General features: G+C 37.4%; 1 long non-coding RNA gene across 1 annotated transcript; it reads right to left on the bottom strand.

Annotated features, from left to right (window-relative positions):
- Positions 1 to 3,021: 3,021 nt before the first annotated feature.
- Positions 3,022 to 8,225, bottom strand: LOC118239551. Its single transcript, XR_004771983.1, has 3 exons — positions 8,183 to 8,225; positions 4,725 to 4,863; positions 3,022 to 3,249 (listed from the first exon to the last, which is right to left on the bottom strand). It is a non-coding gene; the product is annotated as an uncharacterized LOC118239551 (long non-coding RNA).
- Positions 8,226 to 25,265: the final 17,040 nt, after the last annotated feature.

Below are 25,265 nucleotides of genomic sequence, written 5' to 3'. Positions count from 1 at the left end.
TCTGCTTCTGCTGTAAGCAGTTAAAACATTTGCTTATTAGGAATATCTTGTCTTCTGTCTACACCCTGTGGCATGTAAACCCTGGCTAAAATTCAGGGGAGATAAATGAAAGAATGAAAAAAATTAGTCAAGGACATATATATTCTACTAGTGATTTGAGATTTGGCATTTTTCTCCAGCACAACAGAAACCAGAAATTATTAAATGTGAATTGTAAAGAAAATAAGGACTGGATGTCTGAAGACATTTTTTTGGAAAATTACTCTTACTTAAAAATTATTTGTGTATGGCTGTTGACCTGCATGGATGTCTGTGCACTAGGTTACTGCCTGGTGCCAGAGAGGAGGAGCTCTCTTGGAAAAGGATTTCTAAAGTGAGCCACTATGTGGGTACTAGGGATTTAACTCAGCTATTATGAAAGAGAGGTCAGTACTCTTAACAACTGAGCTATCTTCCAGGCCTAAAAATGACACTTACTTTATTTTGTAAGTGGGGAACATTAAAATAGTGCACTTAAATGTAAAGTAAATAAAGTAAAAAAAAAAAAAAAAACAAAATCTGCCGAACTATACAGTTGGCACACAGGATTACCATTTGCAGGTAAGTCCTCCCAATCTCCTTTTCTTTCTGCAGTTCTGATTGGATGAGTGAGTCCCCCAGTCTCCCTGTCTTTCTGCAGTTTTGATTGGATGTGTAAGTGTAGCACTGACAAGATTGCTTGATATGCAGACTGCCCCCATCATTCCTGTGTGACATCTTAAGGCTTCACGTCACTCCTTAGCTAATGGCACATCTTCCCCATACTACATCTGCAAGCATCACTTCCTTCCAAAGCTAACATCGGGCTATTTTCAGACTTTCTGTCTTCCTTGTGGTTTCTCTTCTTTTCCCTTAGTTAAAAAATGATAATTTTTCCAAAATAGGCTTGTAAACCAAGGCATTGCCAAACTGTAATGATCTGAATTGTTTTGTGGTCAAGCTTTCTGCTACCTTCCCTGCATGAATACATGTATGCATCTGAATATGGATATACCTACATAACATACCCAGGGTTTTGCTTTTCATCCGGATCTACACAAGGCACACATATTTGAATGCTATTAGTTACTTCACTTTCCAACTTTTTTAGGAGGTTTGCTATTTTTTTTTTTCTGAACAAACTCCATGGCTGTTTCACATTTTCATGGTTTTATTTGGATCACTTTCTTCTCCTAAACTCTAGAATCTTCTGACTCAGCCCCTGCCATTCCTATCAGTCACTTTCAGACCCATTCATCACCAGGCTCAGAAACTGTCATGATATTGTGCATGAGACTGGTCCTCTCTCATCCCTGGACTTCCTGGCATTCTGACCTGATGCATGTGTGCATTTTTCAACCAGACTTCATCTTTATGGGCTAATGTCTAGAGGAAAGTACCACACTGTCTCTGTAGCACATGGATAAGTGTGTATTCCGTGGCATTCCTTACTTGTATCAAGAACAATATGAAACGGAATGTGTACAGAAATCAGTGTGACTTCTCGTGAGTGTCACTGGTCTCTTCCCGAACTTGCTGCTTCTGACTGGGCTGCTGTACCATAGAACGCGTCTGAATAGCTTTTCTATTTGTCAGCCATGATTAAATGTCTCTGGAAGAGAATCTGGTCTATTTCATAGAACATATAGAGCAAAGCCGAAGCCACATTTGCACAAATTCTCTTACTTGGAATATTCTTGAACAACAACAAAAAAAGTCTTTTCAAGAATAAAGAATAGGGTGTACATTTTATCAGTTTTTAGTTTCAAAATAAGTTTAGTTTATATTTTAAAACTCTATTTTATGTCTCAGTTTGATTTTTCAGTTCATTCTTAGTACCAGGTATACATTGGAAATGTTTCAGAGTAATTTTTAAAAAGCCTAAGATAACAAATTTGAGAGGGTTCTTGTGTGCAGAGGCATGGGACGAGTTGGAGAAAGGAAAAGGAGGATAAAGAAAATGTTGCAAATACAATACTCATAATGAAATTAAGAAATAAAAGAGAAAAACTACTTTGCCTTACCTATATATTCTACTCAGTGGTAAAATTTCACAAAATTTGCTTAGAAAATATGAAATGAGCATGCCAAGACTTTGTCAAACTTGGGAGTTGAATTATAAAATGTAATTGCACTGTTCAGAAAAATCTATTAAGACTGTGCTAATATTTATGAATAATATGATTAATTCATAAAATATTTCAGATGGAATTTCCACCAAATGAAGCTAAGAAGACGTAATCTAAGACAGAAGAAAACCCTGGACATTATGAAAAGTGTGCACATTCTTAAAGATCTGTGCAAGTGAGATATATCTGAGTTCACCCACACAGAATATCTATTTCATGGTTGATACATGTTGCTACACATATGTGAAATAGCTATGGATTACAAGAGGCTTTGAGTTTTCCACTGAAATGTATTGTTAGGGCTCCTTATCCAGCAACATTTCAGGCAGTGCTGGAGGTCAGAGAACATGGATAAGAATGTTTGTGTGCTATGTATACCCCTGACCTCTAAGGAGTTTTACTTAGGCAAATCATCTACTATCATTTTATGAGAAATTAATTCCAATATAAAGGGTATAAATTTACAACAGTATAGGGTGGTCGTATGAGATATAACTAAGAAAATTTGACAGAACTTAATTTTTGAAGAAATATTACTATGACATTGAAAGAACTTCTCATGAATAATAAAACACTACAGCACAAGAAAAGAAATAGCTTACAATCTAAAGATTCCCCTTAGGTCTTGAAGTCTATTTATGCTCAAATATCTAAGACAAAGCTCATTAGCTGTAACCGTGTTTGCTCCTTTTCATTGCAATTCTATTTTAAGTATGACATAAACAAATGCAACATAGCCAAAGGACAGAGATTAGTGCAGGTAAAGGATTTTAGGACAGTCTAAAAAACTTTGCATAGTAAGGACACAGTGATTGTTGGGCTGAGTGCTTTATCTTTTTTTCACTGGAAAAAAATCTGACTTTTACCACAGTTGTACTAGCAATGTTGTTTGTTTGTTTGTTTGTTTGTTTGTTTGTATTGCTGCAGCCATTGTTGTTGATTCCCCTTGAAGCAGTGAGAATGTAGCCTCACATAGCATGCTGAAGATGGACATTTCATTCTTCTGAATGATAGCAACTTGTTCTAGACTCCCCTTGAGTAGAGACTGAGAAAATCCTGTGCCACAGTGATTGGATCCCAAGGAACGACTCAGGTTGTGAGACTAAAGAAAGAATCAGAAAATAAAACTAGAGATAAAGTACTCTTCATTGTGCCCAGCAGCTCACCCAGTTACTGATGGAATCACCTTGAATAAAATGTGTAGATTAGTGTGATTTCGTTCTTTCTGAGTCTATGTCTGTGGTGAGGATGAACAGGAATCATAGAATTCAAGTGTCTGGTACAGATGAAGTGCTTATCAAAATACTACTTCAGAGCTGGATGTTATGGCTCATGCCTATAACACCAGCAATTAGAAGACTATGGTAACTTGAAAACATAGGGATTTCCAGGCCAGCCTGGGCTAAAGATAAAGACCATACCCCCTCAATAAACAAACAAAAAAATATAGGCACAGAGTCCCTTTACATAAAGGATTTAGATCTATCCCAGGCTAGGAAGGGAAGAAGCTAATCTGGACTTATGTTATCAGAGCTAGTGTCTCTGTGTTCTGTAGAATGGTGAATGATGGGGTGGGAGCTACAAAGATTCTATGGAGTATTGAATTGATGCTGATAGACTGCAAGGGAATAAGATAACCTCCAAGATGGTTTTATTGTTTATTTTATTTGTAACTGGGTAAATAAATCTGTTTTAAGTTTTGTGACTTACTAGTAGCAGAAATCTTAGAAATCTTCTGTTTCGTTTCTATTGTTCCCACATGTAGTAAAGTATAATGCTTCATATAGTTTCAAATACATATTGATGACAAATTAATAGGGAAAGAGAAGAATAAAACCAGAAAACATGAAGTGTTTTGTTTTCCCCAGTAGATAGAAGAGGTAAACCTGATAGAAAACTTCAGAGAACAAAGTCAGTAAGATGTATTGAGGCTCATTTCTCAACGAGATGATAAGTGGCAGATAAATTTATCTGAACACCAGGCATTTCTCCAAGACTGTGCATGGATATTGTCATGACATTGCACCTGATCAGCAGTGTGTAAAGAGATCTTAACAAATTTTGTCTTGCAAGGTGAAGAATGTACCAAATATTTGTTATATTTATATAGGTGGCCTGGTCATGTAAATGATGGTATGTAAGTAGTATTGTTATTTATATTATTGATGTATATGTAAATGACATAAATGTTACAACATATCCAAATCACAGGAAAGGAATGAGAATCTGCTTTGAAAAGGAATAAAATGGATAAGACTGATGGAATGGTATTTCATATTTACACATTTTAAATATTTGCATTAATAATTCCAGAAATACTTGATGTCATCTTTTCATGACAGGAGCAATGTTTTCAACATCTTACTTAAAGGCAGAGCTAATGTCTATGGAAGAGACACCTTTTTATTTCTTGCAGATGTGGGAGTATTTGGACTAAGATAGGGAATCGCTGGGACACGGGGAAGGTGATCACCATCTGAAAAGTGACTCAAGTAGCAGAAACTATCAATATGCTAAATCCCAGCAACAGGTAATATGGGCCACCCCAGAGTCTTGGTCAATCTGGGACATACTTACTTGAGAGCTGCTCAGATTTCAGTCTGTGCTTAGAATAACTGGATAATAGAAGATTGCTGCTTCACGTGGGGTGGGCCTAGGCCCTATCCCAAAGGATATGATAGACTCTGACGGCCCCCTATGGAAGGCCTCACTCTCCCTGGGGAACAGAAAGGATATGTGATAGGTAGGATTTTAGTTGGGAGGATAGTAGGGAAGGAGGGGAGGGAGTGGCAACTGGGATTGACATGTAAAACAATCTTGTTTCTAATTCAAATAAAAAAATAAAGTATAAAAAGGATACAAAATTTAACTAACTAAAAACAAAAAAGAAGATTGATGCTTATATTTTAAAGGCAAAGCCTTCCATACTGAGACTTTAGTTATATATGTTAAATTAAACATGCTCAAGCACTCACTAGAAGATATTTTAATTCATTTTGATCTTTGTTGAAATTAGTATATCCAAGCATCCAATAAAATTATGCTTTTTGTGAGAGATATAGTAAACAAAATAAAATAGAAAAGACATTAACAAACTACTTAAGTCTCTACTTAAGAAATGACCCTAGATGGAAAAATGTCTTTAATACTTTATATAGAATATATTTGTATATGTATGTGCACACCAATGGACATGGTAACATGGGAGAAGTAAATCTCATTGGACTCCAACCCTAGACAAAGAACCTATGGACAATAAAGAATGTGAGAGAAGGAGAAATAGTCTTCTCCAGGGAAGCCCACACCATTTTTTTTATCCAATACCAAATCATCAGTCCTGAAGACAGACACACAAGTAACATTATACAGACTCAACAGGCCTAATACCTAATGTCATAGGCTGACAACCACTAGAACTTAATATTGAGTTCTTGTAGCTGTTAAATACTTTTCTATATTGACCATGAGCATCTTAGATGCTATCTGAGGTTCTATCAGTTGTCTCTGGATCCTAAGACATGGGAGATTTGCTCTACATGGGAAAGTTGCTGTGATGGACAGCCAAGTTCATCAATTCACTTCTCATGAATGGAAGAATTTTTCCTTTAATTCAATACCTCCTAAAACTGACTTTGAACACTTCTCTTGTTGTCTATTTAGTACACATGTATAATTAATATAAACTTTTTCTTCAATGTTTTCCAGGTTTTCTTAGCTGTATTTCAACTTTCTGAATCAAGATCCAAGTTAATTAATTTTCATCCTTTAATATACATTTTAGGTATTTAATGCCTCTTTTAATTTTATTATACATATTTCATTAAGTCACCAACATTATTTTATTTTCAAAACTCTATTCTTTCTTTCATATTTTCAGCTTGATTGTACACATTTGTTTTAAATCCTTTTATATCCACTGATTTAGAAATTACAAAATGTGTCTATTTTAAAGGATACTCAAGTAACCATAACATGAATATGTCTTTTTATATCCTCTTCCCAATCTGGCCACATTTATAATCCACATACACACTGTACTGTGTCTACATACTCACCTAACATTTAAACTTATTTGCTTTAAGCTTCTAAAGTCACTCTGGTTTTTAAATCTCCTCCAGCATGGCATTCTTCAAAGCTCCATTTGCTCCACAATGCTGGTGCCTTTACCCTATTTCTCTCACTCCATGCCATGTCATGCACTGTCCTTTAACAGCTACATGTAGCAATTTATCATTCTCAGTTCCTGGTTCCCACCAAGTTGATTTCTCAATGACTTTTCTTGGTCTCTCCAATCAAAATGTACTTTTTCTTCCTTTTAAGTTCCAAATGCTGCATATGCCATTCAATTTCTACCTCCAATTACTACTCTTTGAATGTGGCATCTCTAATCTCTTGGAGGATATGCATGAATTTAAATGAGAATGATTTTCTCAACTTTTAGATTCCCACCAAGCTTGACCAATTACCTGCACGTAGTAGATATAGCAGAAATACAGAAGAATTGATTAAAAGAATGAGTTGGCATAGGCTGATGCCACATTGTCCTTGGCTGATGGAGACTGACATTCATTCAGTGAGACACACAAAATTGCTTCCGTGACAGTGGCACGCTTCGTCTAGTAGAGAGTGATGGATCCTATTAGATGAAAATGGCACCTGTTTCTCTTTTAATGTATTTTCAGTGCACATCAAGCATGTTTGATAATGCAGGCTTTAATTGTTCTAAATTGGTTTGAGTCTGCTGAAATAATAAATGAGGCAATTTTGTCTTCAAAGACAATGGGCTTTAATGAGAATATTTTTGTATCTGGCAATCGGCAGTCATAATTTATTTATGGCAGGGCTTATGATTCATCATTACAATTTCCTTCAAATTCTGTAGGAAAATCATCTCTACAAGCCCAAGCGTCTTATCTAGCTGCTGCAAATGAGCTGATATTTTTTGCAAAGCCCTAAAGTTAGCATTGGCAGTTTTCAGCTGAATTTTTCTTTGTTTACACTTGGACCATTTCCATCATTTAAAAAATGGTCTCATCATAAGAACATACAGGAGAAATATCTGCTGTTGGAGCAGTCTTGTTAGCAAACTCCAGTGCTCTTTGCCTTTTAGGTAAGTAAGCTGCTAGCAGCCATCATCCATTCCCAGCAGTGAACGTCTATTAAAAGAATTTGGATCAATTTCCTTTTAAAAAGGCTCAACATGCCCAAAGGATGCTTTGTGAAGATGTAGGTACTTCCCAGAGGTTCAAAGGAGTGACATTTGTTTTTCTATTTTAGTTTCAAGGAACTGTAATCTACAGGTACTGCAAAGAATGGGGTAACTTTACCAGAGAAAATGCAGTAGTAGTTTTAGGCCTCTCACCCTCTGTTTTTTATTTTCATTTTGTGACAGATACAACCTGCATCTATAAGGAAAGGCAAAGGCCAGGGAATAACCAGATATGGCAACCTGCAAAAGGCCTTGGGAGACCCAAGAAGAGCCGGCCACCTAAAGTACCCTGCTTCTTCCAGGAAGTCCTGGCTAAGTTGTTGGATAGTGTAGTCAGACTGTATTATTTGTGATATCAGTTCGCTGTGACATTCATTGTTTACACATACACTCACACGTCTCATTTGTATGGAAATTAATCATTATAAAGGCTTAAGAAGATGAGCCAAGTGGCGTCAGACAGTGCATCACAGGGCAGTGGAGAGGACACTCAGGACTGATGCTGAGAACCATTCAAACAAGTGTGAAATTTCAGGCTCAGAATAAAAAAACACTGGCTGGCAAACAGGAGATGTCAAGTTGTTACTGTTGTCAATTGTGTGTGCTTCATTCTGGGTGGGGTGGGGTTTTCTATAAGAAAAACGTTGCATATTTTGATAGGTATTGCACTTAATCTTATAGATAGGTTTGACTGGTGTGTACATTTATTTAAATGAATTTCATCTATTAAGCAGTATTAGTCATGTGTCTATTATATAGTGGGAAATTACCAATACAGAGCCAAGTAGAAATATAAGGGTATTTAATAGGGAAAAGCCTTACTTACAGAGCGACCTAGCCAGCCAGCGTGGCAGCAGTCTGTTCGCAAGCTGAAAGGGGAAAACGAAACTGAAACGCAGCCCTGAAACTCTTACTCTATGACCTCACAGGCATGGTCAGGCAGACCTGTAGCCATCCCCTAAGCAGGCGTGGCTACAGGTTTCCCTACAATTCCCCTTTTAGTCTAAAAGAGGATTAAAACTTAACAGTGTAAAGTATCTAAAATTAACAATCATAAAAGTGAAATATAAGAAGATACAACAATCTGCTTATGTCACATCCTAACTATCTATTTTAACTAAACCCTAAAGTCATCTGAAAGAGGTGTCTAAGTTGTAGGGGAACCTGTAGCCGCGCCTGCTTAGGGGCTGGCTACAGGTTCCCCTACACTATTATTTGTGTTTCGCTCATTGGTATTTTGTAATCCTTAGTTTACTTTTTTAATTCTCAGAAAAAAGTGTTTTACCCAATAAACTTTTATTTCTGATGTTTTAAGTGGGACTGACTTTGTAATTTTCTTTGCAGACAATAAAAGATTGAGCCTCAACTGATTTTTGAATGTTAATTTCATACCTCAAAATTTTGCAGTGTTTACTCATCTTCATAATATTTTGTGTAGCCCGTAGAGTTTTTCCACACATAAAATATGTCATCTCCAAACACAGATAATTTTACTATTTCCTTGCTGAAGTGTGCTAATTTTGGTTCATTTCTGCCCAATTATTTGTTCACGAACTGAACAGAAGTGATGAAAGAGGGAATTTTTATTTACTTGTGATATTAAAGAGGAAGCATTTAATTCTTGACACTTCATTAGCTGTTGATCCTTCACATAGTCTCTGCATCAGGATAAGGTAACTTCTTTCTGTACATAAGCTCATTGAAAAATTTTAAACATAAAGATGTATTGAATTTTATCAAATGCTTTTTCCCTCTGTCCATATGAAATATATTATTCTTATCCTTCGTTCCAGTAATGTACTATTTCACATCATTGAGATTGTGTATTAAACTATGTTGCTATCCAGTGAATAAACCCTACTGTGTTTGGTGCATGTTCTCTTCAGGATATGGTGTCTGCTGTGAGGAAACTGCTTATCCACATATAACATAACAAATCTGATCTTTGACTTTCTATAATGAACAAAAATGGATCAGGCTTTTGGGTGAAAGACTTGGAACTGTGAATCACCTTGAGCAAAATAGAAGGAAGGCTTCACGTCTGTCTTGATAATTTCTTCTTGGATGTGGCACCAATAGTTTGAGCACTAAAAGCAAACATCGGCAAGTAGCATTATACATCAAACAAAAAATCAGCACAGGCCAAGAATCTATTCATTATAGTGAAAAGACAATTTTCCAACCACCACTTTGTAAAGTATTAACAACAACAACATCAAAAATAGAGATGGAACTCAAATAATTCAAAAGAGAAAAAAATAGAATTTACCAAAAAGATTGGCTCAAACGAGTATAGAACTTGAATAGACATTTTTCAAAGAAACATTATACACAAGGACAACAATTAAAATCGAGACTGAATAATACCAATGTTGGAGGGCTTAAAGCTACTTATAACTCTAGCTGGAGGGGGTCTGATACCTCTAAGATCACCTGCAGACACATGTACAAACACGTGTATAATGTTTTAAAAAATAATTTTAAAAACTACAATGAGATATAATCCCACATCTGTTAAAATAATTGTTATGAAAAAGATAAAGGGTGAATTTTGGTCAATGTGGATAGAGAAAACTAAATAATTTTATCCAAATATTCTTTTTTAGATGTTATTTGTGTGTATGTGTGTGTGTGTGTGTGTGTGTGTGTGTGTGTGTGTGTGTTTATGCATACACGTGTGTGTGGGTCCGTATGCCTGCATGTTCATATAGTAGAAGAGTGAATAGAATGATCGATCTCTCTATCACATTACACCTATTTTTTGCCAAGGCACAGTGTCTTCCTAAACCAGGACTCCTACTTTCCAGGTTAGGATAGAAAGCAGCGTGCCTCAGCAGTCTTATCTCAAACCTGCTTAGAGATGGAGTTGTAAGGCAGCACCATATGCCTGGCTTCTTATACAGATGCTGGGTTCAGAACTCTGGTCCTCATGGTTGTGCAGCAAGGGCACTTAATTCTTTTTTTTCAGATATTTTATTTAAATTAGAAACAAGATTGTTTTACATGACGATCCCAGTTCCCTTCTCCCTCTTATCCTCCCCTACCATGCTCCCCCAACTAAAACCCTACCTATCATATATTCTTTCTGCTCCATAGGGTGTCATCAGAGTCTATCATATCCTTTGGGATAGGGCCTAGGCCCACCCCCATGTGTCTTGGCTCAGGGAGTATTCCTCTATGTGGAATGGGCTCCCAAAGTCCACACCTATGCTAGGGATAAGTACTGAAATACTACAGGAGGTCCTGCAGATTTCCAAGGTTTCCTCACTGAAACCCATGTTCCTGGGGTTTGGATCAGTCCCATGCTGGTATCTCAGCTATCTTGGGAGCAAGACTTCCCTGATGTTCAGGTCAGCTGTTTCTGTGGGTTTTATCACCCTGGTCTGGACCCTTTGCTCTTCACTCATCCTTCTCTGCATCTGGGTTCCAGTTCAGTTCAGGGATTAGTTGTGGGTGTTTGCTTCTACTTCCACCAGCTGCTGGATGAAGGCTATATGATAGCATATAAGATAGTCATCAATCTCATTATCAGGGTAGGGCATTTTAGGTAGCCTCTCCTCTGTTGTTTAGATTGCTACCTGGTATCATCTTTGTAGATCGCCAGATATTTCCCTAGTGCCTGATTTCTCTGCACACCTGAAATGTCTCCCTCTATTATGGTATCTCCATTCTTGTTATCTTCTACTCTTCCCCTGACTCAACCTTTCTGCTCCCTCATGTCCTCTGCATCCCTCCTCTTCTCCCATTCTCATTCTCCTAGCTCCCTCCCCACTCTTCCCATGCTCCCAATTTACTCAGGGGATCTTGACCCTTTCTCCTTCTTTAGGGGAACTTGATGTCTCTTTTAGGCTCCTCCTTGTTTACTAGCTTCTCTGGCAGTGTGGATTGTAGGCTGGTAATCCTTTACTCTATTTCTAAAATCCACATATGAGTGAGTACATACCATGTTTGTCTTTTTGTAATTGGGTTACCTCGATCAGAATGGTTTCTTCTAGTTCCATCCATTTTCCTGTAAATTTCAAGATTCCTTTGTTATTTTTTTCCACTGAGTAGTATTCCATTGTGTAAATGTACCACATTTTCTCTATCCATTCTTCGGGTGAGGTGCATCTAGGCTGCTTCCAGTTTCTGGCTATAGCAAATAGTGCTGCTATGAACATCATTGAACAGATGTACTTGTATGAATGTGCTTCTTTTGGGTATATACCTAAGAGTGGCATTGCTGGATCTTGTGGTAGACTGATTCCCATTTTCTTGAGGAGTCACCATACTGATTTCCAAAGTGGCTGTACAAGTTGGCACTCTCACCGAAGTGGAGAAGTGTTCACCTTTCTCCACATCCTCTCCAGCATAAACTGTCATCGGTGTTTTTTTATTTTGGCCATAATTACAGGATTAAGATTGTATCTCAGAGTTGTTTTCATTTTCATTTCCCTGATGGCTAAGGATGTTGAACACTTTCTTATGTGTCTTTCAGCCATTTTAGATTCCTCTATTGAGAATTGTCTATTTAGTTCTGCACCCCCTTTTAATTGGATTGTTTGGTGTTATGTTTTGGAGACTAGCTTCTTGAGTTATTTGTACATTTTGGAGTTTAGCCCTCTGTCAGATATGGGATTGGTGAATATCTTTTCCCAGTCTATGGGCTGCCATTTTGTCTTGCTGACTGTGTCCTTTGCCTTACAGAAGCTTCTCAGTTTCAGGAGGTCCCATTTATCAATTGTTGATCTCAGTGTCTGTGCTACTGGTGTAATGTTCAGGAAGAAGTCTCATGTACCAGTTAATTCAAGGGTATTTCCCACTTTGTCTTCTAATAGGTTCAGTTTGGCTGGATTGATGTTGAGGTCTTTGATCCATTTAGACTTAAGTTTTGTGCATGGCAATAGGCTTGGGTCTATCTGCAGTCTTCTACATGTCCCCATCCAATTATGCTAGCACTATTTGTTGAAGATATTATATTTGTTCCATTGTATAAATTTGGATTGTTTGTTGAAAATAGGTGTTCGTCAGTGTGTGGGTTAATATCATGGTTTTCAACTATATTCCATTGGTCTACCTGTCTATTTTTGTGCCAATACCAAGCTGTTATCAGGACTATAGCTCTGTAATAGAGCTTGAAGTGAGGGATGGTGATGCCTTCAGAAGTTCCTTTATTGTACAGGGCTGTTTTGGCTATCCTGGGTCTTTTGTTTCTCCATATAAAGTTGAGAATTGTTCTTTCAAGGTCTGTGAAGATTTGTATTGGGATTTTGATAGGGATTGCATTGAATCTGTAGATTGCTTTTGGCAAGATTGCCATTTTTACTATGTTGATTCTACCTATCCAAGAGCATGGGAGATCTTTCCATTTTCTGGTATCTTCTTCAATTTCTTTAGAGACTCAAAATTCTTATGGTACAGGTCTTTCACATTTTTGATTAGTGTTACCCCAAGGTATTTTATGTTCTTTTTTGGCAATTGTAAAGGATGATGTTTCTCTGATTTCTTTCTCCACCAATGTGTCATCCGTATATAGTAGGACTACAGTTTTTTTTGAGTTAATCTTGTATCCTTCCACTTTGCTGAAGGTGTTTATCAGCTGTAGGAGTTCCCTGGTAGAGTTTTTCAGGTCACTCATGTAGACTATCATATCATCTGCAAATAGTGAGAGTTTGATTTCTTCATTTCTGATTTGTATTCCCTTCATCTCCATTTGTTGTCTTATTGCTCTAGCTAGAACTTCAAAGACAATATTGAAGAGGTATGGAGAGAGTGGACAGCCTTGTCTTGTACCTGATTTTAGAGGAATTGCATTGAGTTTCTCTTCATTTAATTTGATGTTGGCTGTCGGCTTGCTGTATATTGCTTTTCTTATGTTGAGGTATGTTCCTGTTATCCCTGATTTCTCCATGACCTTTATCATGAAGGGGCGTTGGATTTTGTCAAAGGATTTTTCGGGATCTAGTGAGATGATCATGTGGTTTTCTTTCCTCAGTAAGTTTATATGCTGGATTACGTTGATGAATTTTCATATGTTGAGTCATCCTTGTATCCCTGAGATGAAGCCTACTTGATCATGGTGGATGGTTTCTCTGATGTGTTCTCGGATTTGATTTGCCAATATTTTATTGAGAATTTTTGCATCAATGTTTATGAGGCATATTGGTCTGTAGTTCACTTTCTTAGTTGTGTCTTTGTGTGGCTTGGGTATCAAGGTCATTGAAGCCTCATAAAAAGAGTTTGGCAATGACCCTTCTGCTTCTATTGTGTGGAATGCTTTGAGGACAATTGGTATTAGCTGTTCCTTGAATTTCTGGTAGAATCCTGCAGTGAAGCCATCTGGCCCTGGCCTTTTTTGTTTTGGAGACTTCTGATGCCTGCTTCTATTTCATTAGAAGTTATAGTTCTATTTAAGTTGCTTATCTGTTCCTCATTTAATTTTGGTATGGGAAATCTATCCAGAAAATTGTCCATTACCTTTAGATTTTTGAATTTTGAGGAATACAGGTTTTTGAAGTATGACCTGAAGATGATTCTCTGGTTTTCCTCTGTGTCTGTTGATATGTCCCCCTTTTCATTCCTGATTTTATTAATTTCTATGTTCACTCTCTTCTGTTTTGTAGGTTTGGATAAAGGTTTGTCTATCTTCTTGATTTTCTGGGATAACTACCTCTTCGTTATATTGATTCTTTGTATTGTTCTCCTAGTTTCCATTTTATTGATTTCAGCCCTCAATTTGATTATTTCCTGGTGTTTGCTTCTCTGGGGTGTATTGACTTCTTTGTGTTCTAAAGCTTTCAGTTGTGCTGTTATTTCTCTAGTTTGATTATTCCCCTGTTTCTTCATGAGGGCACTTAGGGCTATGAATTTTCCACTTAGCACTGTTTTCAAAGTGTACCATAGGTTTGGGTATGTTTTGTCTGCATTCTCATTGAATTATAGGAAATCTTTCATTTCTTTTTTTTTTATTTCTTCCTCAACCCAGGAATTTTGCAATTGGGTGTTACATATTTTCCATGAGTTTGTAGGTTTTCTGTAATTTGTGTTGTTGTTGAATTCTAACTTTAAAACATGGTGGTCTGATAAGATACAGGGGGGTTATTTCAAATTTTTTGTACCCATTGAGGTTTGTTATGTTGCCAAGTATCTGGTCAGTTTTACTGAAGGTTCCATGTGGTGCTGAGAAGATGGTAAATTGTTTTGTATTTGGATGGAATGTTCTATAGATATCTGTTAAGTCCAATTGGACCATAACTTCTATTAGTTCCTTTGTCTCTTTGTTAAGTTTCTGTCTGGTATTCCTGTTCAGTGGTGAGAGTGGGGTGTTGAAGTCTCCCACTGTAAGTGTGTGTGGTTTTATGTGTGATTTGAGTTTTAGTAATGTTTCTTTTACAAACGTGGATGCCTTTGTATTTGGGGCATAAATGTTCAGAATTGAGACTTCCTCCTGATGGATTTCTCCTGTGATCAGTAGGAAATGACCTTCTTCATCTATTTTGATTGATTTTAGTTTAAAGTCCAAGTTGTTGGACATTAGGATTGCTACCCCTGATTGTTTCTTGGGTTCATTTGATTAGAAAATCTTTCCAGAACCTTTAATTCTTAGGTACCGTCTGTCTTTGAATTTGAGGCGTATTTCTTGTATGCAGCTGAAGGATGGATTCTGTCTTCTTATCCATTCTGCTAATCTGTGTCTTTTTACAGGTGAGTTAAGACCATTAATATTGAGGAATATTAATAACCATTGATTGTTCATTCTTGTTTGTTTTTGATTTGGTGATGGTGTCGAAATTATGTGTGGGATTCTATCCCTTTTTCTTTTGGCTGTTGGTAAAGTGGGATTATCTATTGCCTATATTTTTCTGATTGTAGCTAACTTTCTTGGGTTGCATTTTTCCTTCCAGAATTTTCCTGTAGGGCTGGATTGGTGCAGATGTATTGTTTGAATCTGGTTTTGTCATGGAATATCTTGTTTTCTCTATCTATATTGATTGAAAGCTTTGCTGGGTATAGTAGTCTGGGCTGGCTTCCATGGTCTCTTAGTGTAGGTAGAATAAGTATCCATGACCTTTTGGCTTTCAGAGTTTCCATGGAAAAATCAGGTGTAATTCTGACAGGTTTGCCTTTATAAGTTACTTGACTTTTTCCTTTGCTGCTCTTAATATTTTCTCTTTATTCTGTATGTTTGGTGTTTTTATTATTATGTGGTGAGGAGACCTTTTTTTTTTGGTTTGGTTTTTTTTTTGGTTTGGATTTTTTCACCTTCTTCTATACCTATTATTATTAGGTTTGGTCTTTTCACAGTATCCCATATTTCCTGGATATTTTGTGTTAGGTATTTGTTAGACTTATGATTTTCTTTGGTTGATGAGTCTATTCTCCTATTGTATCTTCAACTCCTGAGATTCTCTCTTCCATCTCTTGTATTCTGTTGGTTATATTTACATCTGTAGTTCCTGATCCTTTACCCAGCTTTTCTATTTCCAGCATTCCCTCAGATTGTGCTTTCTTTATTGTCTCTATTTCAGTTTTTAGGTCTTGAACTGTTTCCTTGAGAGATTTGTTGATATCTCATATTTTTTGGTTTGTTTTTTCTTCCATTTCTTTAAGGGATTTTTCTCATGTCCTCTTTGAGGTCCTCTATCATTTTTATGAAAGTGTTTTTAAAATCATTCTCTTCCTCTTCATCTGCATTGTGATGTTCAGGTCTTGCTAGTTTATGGTTCCTAGTCTCCAGTGGTGTCATATTGGGTTTTCTGTTGTTGAATGTGCTTTTACATTGTCCTCTTCTCATCCTTTCTTATGCTGGGTATAGCAGGAGTGTCTTCCTCTCCTGGTGGGTATGGGACCAAGGTTTCCTTCTGCTTAATGCAAACAGTTCCAATACTCTGATGTCTGTCCTCTTCCCGTGGTTGGAGGCGGAACTGTTACAAGGGCCTTGGCAGTGTCCAGGTGAGTTGGGTCCTGCTGCAGAGTTCGGATCTTGTGAGCAGATCCCTGGTGTCAGATGTCTCTGAGCTGGGCCGCTGAACTGGACTCTTAATTCTTTACCTATCGAAATAATATGTTTTTTAATGAAAATATCTTTTGATATCAGAAAGACTGATATTTTGGAAGATCTCACAGCAAAATTAATAATATACTTTGTGAGCAATTAAGACTATGCACACATACTGTGGGCTCATCCTGTTTAAGTTTAAACTGCCATTAAGAGAACAATGCAACCAGAATCTTTAGTGCAGGAAGATGCTATCCATGCTATCAAAAGAGTAATGTGAAAACCAAGCTAACCACAAACCCTTTATCTATAATGGTGTCTTGCCTGTAAGATATGCTAGGTCAATGGTGGCACAAAGCTTGGAAATCAACCATTTCTGATTTGACTTAAGTCCCGTGCCATGAGATAGAATTAACACTGCTTGAGTGACTAAGAACCTGAGACTAGATAGGACAGTAACCTGTTTGGAAAATGAAATACTGAGACAAGATGTTTAAAACATGTCTAAAACAAGATAACTAAAATATAGTGATAAAAAGACTCCTAATGATATTCTGCTATACTCACAGAACAATGCTTCATTCAGCTATATATAACCAGAGAAGTTTCCTCCTGCAGTAGATGAGAACAAATATAGAGATCCACAGCCAGACATTATGCAGAGTAAGAGACCTGAGAACATAGCCTTTAATGTTTTTTTTTTTTTTTTGCAACAAATCCCTTTCCTCAGAGCTAAGGGAACCCCAAGGGAGAAGAGGCAGAAAGCCCTTGAAGCTGGCGGGCATGGAGAACACCAAGAAACAAGGATTTCTAAATCAACATGAGCAAAGCTCATGTGAACTCAGAGACTGAAGCAACAGAGTCGGAGCCTGCACAGGGCTCCCCCAGGTCATCTGTGCTTTTATTATGGCTTCCAGTCTAGTGTTTTTATGGGATTGGTGTGCATAAAAGCAGGTGGGTCTCTGACTTTTGTGCCCTCTATTGAGCTGTTTTCCTTCTGTTGTCCAACTCCGATGTGATAATGTTTGATTTATCTTATTATATTTATTTCAAAATGAATGAATGGATGAATAAAAATCTAGCCACTAGGGTAAAGGTTAACAACTGAACTGTCATTTATTCATGCTGTTAGAGGAAAAATCATTTTTCATTCCAATGGAGTGGCACAAGGTACATCAACAACTCCATGACAGTCCCTATGTTCATGAGGAGTACTTGGCCAAACTAGAATGGACTCCATAAATATTTTTTTGTGTGTATGTGTGTTTATTTGGCTACAATTGTGTGTGTGTGTGTGTGTGTGTGTGTGTGTGTGTGTGTGCCTGTGTAAGGTTGTTGTTAATAGTACAACTTAGAACATACTTAATCAACCAGTATTAAATATGAACTGATTTTTGTCCTCATTTTACATGTTGTTTATTAATAGCACAATTTTAGAGAGGCACAGATACAATGTTTTACAGGTTTTTGTAGAAATAGTATATTTTGTAAATATCTGATATATAGTTATATGTCAATGATCAAAATTATCAAAATTACCTTGATTTAGCTGTTTTTCTCCTTACCAAGCTTTTAATATTATATTACATAGGTATATATTATATATAAGTATATGAACTTTCATATTCATTGTACATCTAAAGTATAATGAAAATAGTTGCCTTCCAGTGTGAATTATTGTCATTACTAAAAATAAACATATTGAATCACATTAAAAAGTTAATTAGACCTGATCACTTTTAGTGCAATGGGAATGACATCATACATTTTGCAAAAGATAAACACATTCACAGTGCTGAGTAAAACACATCAGTTACAATCTTGTGTCTTGAAATTCTAAATCATAACAGCAAGCAGCAGATTTGTAATCTATGTCCATATCTGTATCTATTATCATCTCTGTATATATTTTTCTATCTATGTATATGTCTGTCTGTCCATCCATGATCCATCCACCCATCCATCCATCTACCAATCTACATATTTACTATTTGCACATCTTGATTTCCCACATGCATGCCATCTTTGGGGAAAGTGGACAGATCACGTGAAAATAAATAAACAGACAGATAGACAAACAATCATTCTAATTTGACAAAATCTTCTTATAATTAAAACATTTTTCCTATAATACTAAGAAGAGGTTTCTGGCAGTCCTAATATTGCATGTGAAGGGGATCACTTTGAAGATATTTTTCAGAGAGTTCCTGGAGTGGCCCAGAGGCTTTGCAACTATCAGCAACCAGACTTCTATTGCTTGGCAGTAGTAATAGACAATCATGCCAAGCCAAGGTCAGCGTCCTTCAGACCCAAGGACTGATCTAAATGCATTATTGTGGACTTGGCCTATAGCTTGGTACTAAAGCATTTGCCTAGCATGGATACATATCTGGGACATATGTTCAGCACTAAGAACAAAAATGAAAACCAAAAAACAAGCCAGGCATGGTGGTGCAAGCCTTCAGTCCCAGCACTAGGGAGGCTGAGACAGGCAGATTTCTATGAGTTCAAGGCTAGCCTGGTTCACAAAGTGAGTTCCAAGACTGCTAAAACCATTACACAGAGAAACCTTGTCTCAAAAACCAAAACAATACAAAAACAATAAAAAGAGAAAGAAAGTAAAAAAGAAACCCAACATACAAAACAAAACCTCTTTGGACTAAGATGGGATTGCACATACGGATTTCTTCTGTGCATCAGTGTTTGGTCTTCCATTGAGTCTCAGTTTCCCTTTTCAGGCCCTACTTCCTTCATCTCCCTTCAGAAGTTGTTTTTATTAAGAGCTCTCTAAGTAAACACTGGAAATTCTAAGCTCAGAAGCTGCTTTCCTGTGAGTACAAACAGCTAGCCTTGGTGAGCTCTGCCACTGCGGTCTAACCAACCTACCCAACCCTGCTGTCATGCTGACTTCTCTCTGAACATCATTTTTTTCCAAATGTTTGAATAAAGACAAACAATATATGTACGATTAACATGACACAATTACTCAGAAAGTGGAAGAAACAATGTATTTTCCTTTTATGACAATTAAAATTTCTTCTCAAATATAGGTATTATTAACATTTATTGTATTGTCAGCTTAGCTTGCCTATTCCCTGTCCAGAATGTTTCAGAGGGAAATTATAGTAATATTTTCATACTTTAAATGTAGTCTATTCATTCAGTACTTACCCTTAGCATAGTTGTGGACTTGGGGAGCCCAATCCATATACAGGCATACTCCCTGAGCCAAGACACATGGCGGTGGACCTAGGCCCTATCCCAAATGCTATGATAGACTCTGATGACCCCCTATGGAAGGCCTCACCCTCCCTGGGGAGCAGAAAGGATATGTCATAGGTAGGGTATTAGTTGGGATAGAGATGGTAGGCGAGCAGGGGAGGGAGTGGGAACTGGGATTGACAATCTTGTTTCTAATTCAAATAAAAAATGTCGTCTATTCTTCAGCTAATTTTTATGTACAATTTTTAATTTAATTTCTTTAATTACTACTCATATTAACGTATCAATCCTCCTCATTCCCTCACCCTCCCATCCTCCCATGTTCCCCAGCAACCCCCCCCAACCCATCCCCCAACTCCTCTCCAGGGATAGTGAGGCTCTCCTTGAGGGACCTCAAAAGTCTGTCATATCATTTGGGGGAAAGCCTAGGCCCTCCTTGCTGTATCTGGGCTGCAATAGTATCCCTCCATAGGGAGTGGGCTCCCAAAGTCCATTTGTGCTCTAGGGTTAAAGACTGGCTCCACTGTTAGAGGTCTCATAGACTGTCTTGGCCTCCTAGCTGGCACCCACATTCAGAGGGCTTGGTTCAGTCCAATGCTGTTTCCCCAGCTTTATGACTATGGTCTCCATGCTCTCACTAGGTCAGGTCAACTATTTCTGCAGGTTTCTGCAGCACGGTCTTGGCTCCTTTGCTCATCCCCCCTCCCTCACCACAACTGGATTTCAGGAGTATGGTTCAGTGCTTAGCTGTGGGTGCCTGTTTCTGCTTGGAACAGCTACTGGATGAAGGCGCTAGGAATGGTAACCAAGGTAGACATCAATCTCATTATAGGTGAAGGGCATCAATGACATCTCCACTGCTGCTTGGATTTTTAGTTGGGGTCATCCCTGTGAATCCCCTTACATTTCCCCTGTGCCAGATCTCTCTCCAAACCTGTACTGTCTCCCTCTATCAAGGCATCTCCTTCTTGCCCTCCCCTGCTCCTACCCTGTCTCAGTCCTCTTGTTCTCCTCCCTCCTCCCATTCTTCCCTTCCCACCTCCTTCCTCTCCACCCCTCCCTCATGTGCTCCCACTTTGTTCAGGGGTACTTATCCCCCCTCCCCTTCTTTGAGGGACTATGCAATCTTCTCTTTGGGGTCCTCCTTGTTACATAGATCCTCAGAAATTGTGGATTGTAGACTTGAAATCCTTTGCTCTATGTCTAAAAATCATATATGAGTGAGTACATACCATGTTCTTCTTTTTGTGACTGCGTTATCTCACTCAGGATGGTTTCTTCTAGTTCCATCCATTTGCCTGTGAATTTCAAGATTCCATTGCTTTTTTTTCTTTCTGCTGAGTAGTACTCCATTGTGTAAATTACCACATTTTCTCTATCCATTATTTAGTTGAGGGGCATCTAGGTTACTTCCAGGTTCTGGATTTTACAAATAATGATGCTATGAACATAGCTGAACATATTTCCTTATTGTATGAATGTGCATTCTTTAGGTATAGGCCCAAGAGAGGAATTGTTGGATCTTGTGGTAGACTGATTCCCATTTTCCTGAGCAACAGCCATACTGATTTCCAAAGTGGTTGTACAAGTTTGCACTCCCACCAGCAATGGGGAACAGTTCCTCTTTCTCCACATCCTCTTCAGCATAGACTTTCATTGGTGTTTTTGATTTTGGCCATTCTGACAGGAGTAAGATGGTATCTCAGTGTGGTTTTGAGCTGCATTCCCCTGATGGCTAAGGATGTTGAGCACTTTCTCAAGTGTCTTTCAGCCATTTTATATTCCTCTGTTGAGAATTCTCTATTTAGTTCTGCACTCAAACTTTTAATTGCATTATTTGGTATTTTGGTGGCTAGCTTCTTATGTTCATTGTATATTTTGGTGATCAGCCCTATGTCAGATGTTGGGTTTGTGGAGATCTTTTCCCATTCTGTGGGCTGGTGTTTTGTCTTGCTGACTGTGTCCTTTGCCTTACAGAAGCTTCTCTGTTTCAGGAGGTCCCATTTATTAATTGTTGATCTCAGTGTCTGTGCTACTGGTATTATGTCCAGAAAGCAGTCTCCTGTACCAATTTGTTCCAGGGTACCACCTCCCTTTTCTTCTAGGAGGTTCAATGTGGCTGAATTTATGTTGAGGTCTTTGATCCATTTGGACTTAAGTTTTGTGCATGGAGACAGATATGGATCTATCTGCAGTCTTCTACATGTCTGCATCCAGTTATGCCAACACCATTTGTTGTAGATACTTCCTTTTTCTATTGTATAGCTTTAGCTTCTTCCTCAAAAATTAGGTGTTTCAAAGGTGTGTGGGTTAATATCAGGGTTTTCAATTTGATTCCATTGGTCAACCTGTCTGTTTTTGTGCCAATACCAAGCAATTATCAGAACTATAGCTCTATCTATAATAGAGCTTGAAGTCAGGGATGCTGATGCCTCCAGAAGTTCCTTTATTGTACAGTTTTGTTTTGGCTATCCTGGGGTTTTTGTTTTTCTGTATGAAGTTGAGTACTGTGCTTTAAAGGTCTGTGAATAATTGTGCTGGGATTTTGATGGGAATTACACTGAAAATGTAGGTTGCTTTTGGAAAGATTACCATTTTTACTGTGTTGATCCTACCTATCACAGAGTATGGGTGATCTTTCCATTTTCTGCTATCTTCTTTAATTTCTTTCTTTAAAGACTCAAAGTTCTCATTATATAGGTCTTTCACATATTTGGTTAGCGATACCCCAAGATATTTTATGTTGTTTGTGGTAATTGTGAAGGGTGATGTTTCTCTGACTTCTTTCTCAGCACATTTATCATCTGATTTTTAAGGCTACTGATTTTTTTGAGTTAATCTTGTATTCTGCCAGTTTGCCAAAGGTGTTTCTTAGCTATAGGAGTTCTCTGGCAGAGTTTTTTGGGTCACTTATGTAAACTATTATATCACCTGCAAATAGTGAAACTTTGACTTCTTCCTTTCCAATTTGTATCCCCTTGATATCCTTTTGTTGTCTTAATACTCTAGCTGGAACATCAAGTACAATATTGAAGAGATATGGAGAGAGCGGGCAATCCTGCCTTGTTCCTGATTTTAGAGAAATCTCTTTGAGTCTCTCTCCATTTAGTTTGATGTTGGCTGTTGGTTTGCTCTATATTGCTTTTATCATGTTTGGCTATGTTCTTGTTAATCCTGATCTCTGCAAGACCTTTACCATGAAGGGATGTTGGATTTTGTCACAGCCCTTTTCAGCATCTAGTGAGATGATCATGTGGTTTTTCTTTTTCAGTTTGTTTACATGGTGGATTACATTGATGAATTTTCATACGTTGAACCATTCCTGCCTTCCTGGGATGAAGCCAACTTGATCATGGGGGATGATTTCTCTGATGTGTTTTTGGATTTGATTTGCCAGTATTTTGTTGATCATTTTTGCATCAATGTTCATGAAGGATATTGGTCTGTAATTCTCTTTTTTAGTTGTGTCTTTGTGTGGTTCAGATACCAAAGTGTCTGTAGCCCCATAGAAAGAGCTTGGCAATGTCCCTACTGCTGATATTGTGTGGAACAATTTGAGGAGTACTAGTATTAGCTCTTCTTTGGATTTCTGGTAGAATTCTGCACTGAAACCATCTGGCCCTGGGATTTTTTTTTGGTAGACTTTTGATGACTGCTTCTATTTCATTAGGGGTTATAGGTCTGTTTAAATTGCTTATCTTTTCTTGGTTTAATTTTGGTAAGTAATATCTATCCAGAAAATTGTTCATTTCCTTTAGATTTTCAAATTTTGTGGAGTACAGGTTTTCAAAGTATGATCTGATGATTCTCTGAATTTCCTCAGTGTCAGTTGTTATGTCCCCCTTTTCATTTCTGATTTTGTTAATTAGCATTCTCTCACTCTGCCTTTTGGTAAGTTTGGATAAAGGTTTGTCTATCTTGTTGATTTTCTTGAAGAACCAATTCTTTGTTTCACTGAGTCTTTGTAATGTTTTCCTAGTTTCTACTTTATTGATTTCAGCCCTCAGTTTGATTATTTCCTTGTGTCTACTCCTCCAGGGCGAGTTTGCTTCCTTTTGTTCTAGAGTTTTTAGTTGTGCGGTTAATTCTCTAGTGTGACTTTCTCCAGTTTCTTCATGTGGGCACTTATTTCTATCAACGTTTCTCTTAGCACTGCTTTCAAAGTGTCCCATAAGTTTGGGTATGTTGTGTCTTCATTCTCATTGAATTATATGAAATCTTTAATTTCTCTTTTTTATTTCTTTCTTGACCCAGGAATGGTGCAATTGAGCATTATTCAATTTCCATGAGTTGGTAGGTTTTCTGCAATTTGTGTTGTTTTTGATTTCTAACTTTAAAGCATGGTGGTCTGAAAAGATACAAGGGCTTATTCCAATTTTTTTTTGTATCTGTGTAGTTTTCTACATTGCCGAGTATGTGGCCAATTTTAGGGAAGGTTCCATGTGGTGCTGAGAAGAATGTATATTCTTTTGTATTCATGTAGAATGTTCTATAGATATCTGTTAAACCCAATTGTGTCATAATATCTGTTAGTTCTTTTGTTTCATTTTTAAGTTTCTGTCTGGTGGTCCTCCTACTATAAGTGTGTGAGGGTTTATGTGTGATTTAAGTTTTAGTAATGTTTCTTTTACGATTGTGGGTGTCTTTGTATTTGGGGCATAGATGTTCAGGATTGAGACTTCATCTTGATGGACTTTTCTTGTGATGAGTATGAAATGCCTTTCTTCATCTCTTTTGATTGATTTTAGTTTGAAGCCTTATTTGTTAGATATTAGTATTGCTACACCAGCTTGTTTCTTGGGTCCATTTGATTGGAAAGTCTTTTTCCAACCATTTACTCTGAGGGGACGTCTGTCTTTGACATTGAGATGTATTTTTGTATGCAGCAGAAGGATGGATTCTGTCCTTGTATCCATTCTGTTAGCCTATATCATTTTATAGGCAAGTTAAGAACATTGACATAGAGGGATATTAATGGCCATTGATTGTTGATTTTTGTTTGTTATTGATTTGTTGTTGTTGGTGTTACTATGTGTGGATTTCCCCCTGTTTTGTTTTGGTGTTTGGTAAAATGGGATTATCTATTGCCTATGGTTTTTTGAGCATAGTTATTTTTATTGGGTTGGGGTTTTCCTTCCAGTAATTTCTGTAGTGCTGGATTTGTGGATATGTATTGCCTAAATCTGATTTTGTCTTGGAATATCTTGTTTTCTCCATCTATAGTGTTTGAAAGCTTTGCTGGATACAATAGTCTGGTCTGGCATACATGTTCCCTTAGTGTTTGTAGAACATCTATCCAATATCTTCTGGCTTTCAAAGTTTCTATTAAGAAATCGGGTGTAATTTGGATAGGTCTGCCTTTGTATGTTACTTGGCCTTTTTCCTTTGCTGCTTTTAATATTTTTTTCTTTATTCTGTAGGTTTGGTGTTTTGATTATTATGTGGCAAGGGGACTTCTTTTTGTTGTCCAACCTATTTGGTGTTCTGTAAGCTTCTTGTACTTTCATAGGCATATCCTTCTTTAGGTTGGGGAAGTTTTCTTCTATGATCTTGTTGAATATGTTTTCTGTACCTTTGAGCTTAATTTCTTCACATTCTTCTATACCTATTATTCTTAGGTTTGGTCTTTTCATGGTGTCCCATATTTCCTGGACATTTTGTGTTAAGGACTTGTTGGACTTGAGATTTTCTTTGGTCGATGATTAGCAAG

This window comes from Cricetulus griseus (genome assembly GCF_003668045.3).
Source record: "Cricetulus griseus strain 17A/GY chromosome 1 unlocalized genomic scaffold, alternate assembly CriGri-PICRH-1.0 chr1_0, whole genome shotgun sequence".
NCBI classification, from domain to species: domain Eukaryota; kingdom Metazoa; phylum Chordata; class Mammalia; order Rodentia; family Cricetidae; genus Cricetulus; species Cricetulus griseus.
Note: the sequence above shows the minus strand (reverse complement) of the source record. Positions and strands in the feature narration are given on the sequence as shown.